A 7342-nucleotide genomic window follows, 5' to 3' on the forward strand; every position below is an offset into this window, starting at 1 on the left:
GAAGTCAGTTAGATTATCATCTGTATATATTCAGTAAACATGTAACAGAACAAACGATTCAATCAATATTACTATTCCATATTATGGTATCAGAGCTATAGCTCTAATAAAGCTTTTAAACGATCCTGATTTTTTAACAACTCATTCTCTTTACACAACCAGCCTTTCATCATGTCGATAACCTCGCATTCAGACGCCAACACTGTCCCAAACTCCAGTGCAACTATTCAGTTCAACCCTACAGCCCAGCTACCCATAAAACTCACTGGGAGCACTAACTTTACTACCTGGAAAGCTCAGCTTGAAATGCTCTTAATCGGTCATGATTTATTTGGTCATTTAGATGGCACCACCATTGCACCTCCTGCCACAATTACTCAAAACACAACAACATCTCCCAATCCAGCTTATAAAAACTGGCTCCGCCAGGACAAACGAATACAAACAGCTATTCTCGCCTCAGTTGATTCTACCCTGGCTCCCATGGTTGCAATAGCTAGAAACTCCAAATTGGCTTGGGACTCACTTCACACCACTTTTGCAAATAAATCATACACCAGAATTTTCAGCTTAAGAGATCACCTTAGCCGTATTATGAAGGGCCAAAAGACGATTGCAGAATATCTCAGAGAAATTCGCTCCATTGCTGATGAATTATCAATGGCAGGATCTCCTATGTCGCAAGCTGAATTGACAGATAAAATTTTAGCCGGACTGCCAAAAGAATACCACACTTTGGCTGCTGCTATAAGAGCTCGTGAAACCCCAATTTCTTATGAGGACTTATTCGATAGATTGACTGATCAAGAGCTCGTTATCAAACATGATGAACAATTTATAGAAACAATTGTCATCACTATAGCGGTAGCAATTTCTCGTGAACATCCTCAACAACAACAACATACATTCTCTTCTGGTTTCAATCAACCTCGTCCATTCAGACGCCCTCAAGGACCGTGGCGCAATTCAACCAACCCAATCCAAAATATGCAGCCATGGCGCAACAACATGTATAATTATGGAGATTCTGGAAAACGTAACAATCGTCTTCGATGTCAACTTTGTGATAAATCTGGGCATACTGCCAAAGTTTGCAGATCAAGATCCCACAATCATATTGAAGCCAAAGCGCATTATGTGAATGGGTTTCAGCAACATACAATGCCATGGATAGTAGACTCTGGAGCGTCACACCACATCACATCTGATGCAAATAATTTTACTGAGATTCAAAATTATTCTGGACCTGACACAATTGCAATGGGAGACGGTAATGCAATACCTATATCACAAACTGATAAAGCCAAAATTTCCTCATCTCATAATCAGTTTAATTTACAAAATACTCTCTGTGCTCCTAATATCAAACACAATTTAATATCAGTATCTCAGTTTTGCAAATATAATCTAACATCGGTTGAGTTTTTTCCTTCTAAATTTCTTGTGAACGACCTAGCCTCAGGTGCTCATCTAGTTTGCGGGCAGAGTAAATGAGGACTCTATGAATGGCCTCTCACTGTCAAGTCTCAACCTCCTCAAGCTCATCTTTTCTCCCAACAAAAATCCCTTCAGCTATGACATCAACGCTTAGGACACCTGAATAATAAAACCTCAAGCCTATTTTAAATAGCTTTTCCATTGATGTTGATCCTACTGATAGATTTCATTCGTGTAATTCATGTTTATGCAATAAAAGCCATCGGCTATCTTTTTCCACCACAACTCTACAAAGTACTTGTCCATTACAAATAATCTATAGTGATTTGTGGGGGCCTGCACCTATTTTATCAGTTGATAACAAATCCTACTATGTTTTATTTGTTAATCAGTTTACCAAATACTCATGGATATTCCTCCCAAAGCACAAAAATGAAGTTGTCACGGTGTTTAAAAAGTTTCAAAGATTAGTGGAAAATTATTTTCAGAAGAAAATTCACTCTTTATATACTGACGGTGGAGGTGAATATATGGGTTTATGTTCATATCTAGCTACCCAAGGCATTGAGCATTTAACATCACCTCCGTATACACCTCAGTGCGTTGCACTTACCGAAAAAAAACACAGACATATAACTGACATAGCTCGTACATTGCTTCATCAAGCCTCAATGCCATCAAAATTCTGGTCATTCGCATGTCAATATGCTATTTACCTCATTAACCGTATGCCAATTAGGGTAAGAAATCAGACTTCCCCATTTCAGTCTCTCTTTCAACAATCACCAAATTATAACAATTTTCGTGTCTTCGGATGTTTATGTTATCCATGGCTTAAGCCGTATGCAACTTTGAAGTTGAGTCCTCGGTCAGTCCCATGTGTTTATCTTGGGTTTTCTACACAATATCACTCTCATCTTTGTTTTGATCCGCACAGCTCGAAGGTATATATATCTCGTGACGTTCAACTCTGCGAGACACAATTTCCTTACAGCGGTATCTTCTCTAAACTTACTAGTCAGTTACCAAATATTAGTTGGGTACCCCAACCTACTGATAGCACCGCCACATCAGAATCTCCTCATGTAGCCACTATCACACCCACACTTCTCCCCACTATTCCCATTGTTTCACCACCACAAAGCCAAGAAAGTACTCTGGTAAATGCCACCCCTACAAACACACCCTCACATTCCACCTGCCCATCCATTGATCCTAGCTCAATATCTCTGCAGATTGGTGCTACATGTCATAGGCCTACCACCCGAGCTCAAAACAACATTCAAAAACCAAACAAGTTATATGCACTGATTCGCGGTAACACTTGGTCACTTGTTCCTATGGATTCCTCTAAGAATGTAGTTGATTGCAAGTGGTTATTTAAGATCAAATATAAATCAGATGGCTCGATTGAAAGATACAAAGCCCACTTAGTTGCTAAAGGTTTTACTCAACGCCCAGGAATTGATTTTAAAGACACATTTAGTCCTGTCATTAAACCAGCTACTATCCGACTGGTGTTAACTATTGCAGTTCAAAAAGGTTGGCCCATTCATCAGTTAGACGTAAATAATGCCTTTTTACAAGGTCATCTGGATGAAGAGGTGTACATGAGACAACCACCGGGCTTTGTTGATCCTCAACGATCATCTTATGTTTGTAAACTCAACAAAGTAATTTATGGATTACGCCAAGCCTCACGTGCGTGGCATATTGAGTTAAAAAAATTTCTGCTGCATTTTGGGTTCCATAATTCGCATTCAGATGCATCATTTTTCATTTTCACTAAAAGTGGTTTTACAGGTTATGTATTGGTGTATGTGGATGACATTATTGTCACGGGTTGTTGTTCTCGCATTGTTCACCAAATCATTCAAGCTCTAACTTGTCGTTTCTCTATTAAGGACTTGGGACCATTGAGCTTTTTTCTTAGAGTTGAGGCTCTTCATCATTCAACAGGTATGGTGCTTACTCAAACCAAATATATTCATGACATTTTGCAGGAGTACAAAATGTTGGAATGTAATGGTGCTTCTACCCCAATGAGCTCATCCACCTCTCTAACAATTTCTCCACATGAGTCAGTTGTTGACATAACTGGTTATCGTCGACTGATTAGAAAGCTGCAATATCTATTGTTTACCAGGCCTGACCTTGCCTTTGCAGTGAATAAATTGTCACAATTCATGCACTCACCACAACGAGCTCACTGGCAGGCTACCAAACGCATTTTAAGATATCTCAAAGCAACCAGTATGTGTGGTCTAAATATTAGCTCCAAACCTAGTTCTAAATTGCATGTTTATTCCGATGCTGATTGGGCCGGAGACATACTAGATAGAATCTCCACAACTGGGTATATTGCTTATTACGGAGGTACACCTGTTACTTGGTCTTCTCGCAAACAACGTACAGTGGCACGCTCATCTACTGAAGCAGAATATCGAGTTGTTGCCACTGCACTAGCTAAAGCGAATTGGCTTACTAATCTGCTTAAAGAACCGTTCCTACCAAAATCTTTAGTTCCCCAAATTTACTGTGACAATGTAGGTGCAACTTACTTATGCAGAAATCCAGTATTTCACAGTCGAATGAAACACATTGCTATAGATTTTCACTTTGTTCGAGATCAAGTTCAGCGAGGAGCAGTTGATGCCTCTCACATTAGCTCCACAGAACAAGTTGCCGACTCTTTGACAAAACCGCTCTCTCAGTCTTCCTTTCACTCTCAGTTATGCAAGCTCGCCCTCGTGGACATGATGCCGATCTTGAGGGGGGATAATAGAGCCTAAGTATGATGTATATTTAGTTGATAAATATTTGTTCGTTATTGTTGTAGTAGATAAAGATAGGTTAGTTTAGCTAATAAGAAGTTTATCATTATCTCTGCCAATATGTAGGAAGTCAGTTAGATTATCATCTATATATATTCAGAGAACATGTAACAGAACAAACGATTCAATCAATATTACTATTCCATATATGAAGAATGGCTAATTTCGATTACTAAGAAATACAACTCTCTCTGTAATTAATATCTCTAGTCCATTCTCCCTTTAATCTCTCTAGTTTGTTGTAGATAGAATATATCATTCTTATTATCGAATCCATCTCTATGAATACATGGAACTGTAAAGACATTTTCTTTATTGCTTACTGGGAGTTATATCATTGTATCAGAGCTTTGTATGATCAAATTTTATCTTATGAATGATTAATCGACGTTCAAATGAGATCAGGTGTGAGGTTTTGAAGTGAATTTATCTGCATCAGATCACTGTGTTGTTTTCATCTTCGATATATAAGTATTATCTAAATTGATCTTCGATTTGTAAGTGTACTCTCAATTGGGCTTCGATCTGTAGGTGAATTGATTTGTACAGTGTGTTCTTCAAGAAGTATTGATCTTATTTAGCCGCAAATTCGATTACATAAGTATCGTGTGTTTATAACATATCAATTATGTCTACAACTACTTCCTACTCGTCACTAGGGCTGCACATGGGTCGGGTTGGCCGGGTTTGAGGCGATTTTACAACCCGACCCAATTAAATCGGTTTGAAATTTTTTAACCCAACCCGTAAAATATAAGTTTGTAACCCAACCCTACCCGTCATACATCGGTTTGGGTCGGATTGGGTCGGATTGGGTCGGTTTGGATGGGTTGAATGATCCGATAAAAAAAGTTTCAATACTATTTATTATCGCTCATTTTGAAAATTTAAATAAAAATAAAATATGTATAACTTATAATTATAGTGCTAATATTAAAATTTGATTAATATCATAATTTTAGTAATTATATCATATCATAAATCACATGCATCCCCAAATAAATTAACCATACATCTGTAAACGAAAATGAATATGCAAACATAAATTGAATAAATAAAATTCTATCATATTACTTAGAAATATTAATATGATATTGGAGATGGAAAAAAAATACCCAAATTATTTAAGATATTGTAGTAATTACGTGAAAACATATAGTACATATCAAGCTGAAATAATTAAGATATTATAGTAGTTACGTGAAAACATACGAGAAGAGGTGTAAATATATGTCAAACTTAAAAAATTATATAAAAGTATAGATGATATATTAATGAATCGGGTTGAGTTGAGTTAGGGTAAAAATATTTGTAACACGTACCCAACCCATTTATATCGGGTTGATCAAGAAATAACCCATCTATAATTCGGTTTACGTTGGGTTCGGTTTTTTGGGTTGAAAAAGGGTTGGGTTGGGTCGGGATGGTCGGTTTGCTCAACCCATCTGCAGCCCTACTCGTTACCCACATCAACCACTGATGATAAAAAAATATATGAGATTGTGTTTCAGGCTCCACCTTCTTATGAGACTTTACGGGTGTTTGGTTCATTGTGCTATGCTATATTGGTTCCCTGGCCTAGTAATAAGTTTGTCAAACTGTTAGAGGCGTTTTTACGGGTATCCCTATGATACTAAAGGCTACAGAGTTTTACATTTGAAAAATTGGCAAATATTTATCTCTCGTGATGTGAGATTCCTTGAAAATATTTTTCCTTTCCAGAAAATTTAGCCTAAAGACCCCCGTTCTTTATTTTCACCATCTCCTGATTTTGTTGATGAAGAATCTCTATATGAGGTTCCTGTTAATTCTCCTGAACCTTTAGCAGATCTTACTTCACAATGTGAGTTCTTCCCTACTGAGCAACCTACAACAATTGTTCCCATGCATGCGTCTATTTTATACGAAGTTTCTTTACCTGTATAAACAGATTCTAATGCTTCCCATGAAGCAGTTCCTGTTACTCGTCCTACTAGACAAAGAGTAGCTCCTGTAAAATTTCAGGACTACACTGGTTTACCAACCAGCTTACAACATAAATGTTGTTTGTGTTGTAATATATCTCCAGTGACATCCTCAGTTTCCCCTCCTTTCTTTCCTGATTTGTCCTCTCTAGTTATGGTTGATTGGCATTGTAAACATGCTATTTTTTCCAATTGTTGTGATGCCATGAATGTTGAGTTAGCTGCTCTTGAGGCAAATGGCACATGGGACATTACTATAACAACTCGTATTTCTGTATTATTAAAAGTGTAATTATTGAATAATTAATAAATAAAATGTGTTGTGGTTCTGTTAGCTGTGTGTTGCCTTATTATCATTTGTGTACGAGGATTATTGATATAATTAATTATTGAGCTGCATGGTTTTGTTTTTTACTTTTAAAAGTGGTTTTATTAAAGATTTATTTTTTATAAATAAAGGAATTGTCTCTAAAATTATTTTTATGGTTTTATAATTTTATTAATTATTTTTAGGAATTTATAAAATTTGGAAAATAACATTTCATTGATTATTTATCCTTAAATGATTTTCTGATTGTATTTATGAGTAAATTCAGTATTAAATCCCGGAATGTTTCAAAAATTATGAAATTCTTATTTTACTAGTTTTTAATTATTCTTGTAATTTTAAAATTATTTTGGTAATTTTTCGGATTTTATTCACCCGTGCGATTACCCATTAGGTTGCAAAATACGGGTATAAGTTTCGGTTTAAAAATGTTTTAAAAATTATGAAAACTTTATTTTATTAGTATTTGAATATTTTGAGAATTTTAAAAGTGTTTCGGAAATTTTTCAATTTATTTTCACTCGCAGCTCGATTCGTTAAATCGAGAAAAATAAACAGGAATCAGATTATGGAACCATGTTAGGACACGTGTCTTGCAGTGAATATATATATTTTGATACATGTCTCTCCCTGTGATACGTGGTTGCAACATTTTTTTTTTCAACTAAATTATTTTCCCTTTTTTTTCCTAACCTCTATCCTTCTCTCGGAATCTCCCATCTCTCTACTCTCTCTCTCGAAATCTCTCTACTCTCTATACTCCGTTGGTCTCTCTCTCT

The sequence above is a fragment of the Apium graveolens genome, chromosome 3, assembly GCF_009905375.1.
Source record: "Apium graveolens cultivar Ventura chromosome 3, ASM990537v1, whole genome shotgun sequence".
NCBI lineage: Eukaryota > Viridiplantae > Streptophyta > Magnoliopsida > Apiales > Apiaceae > Apium > Apium graveolens.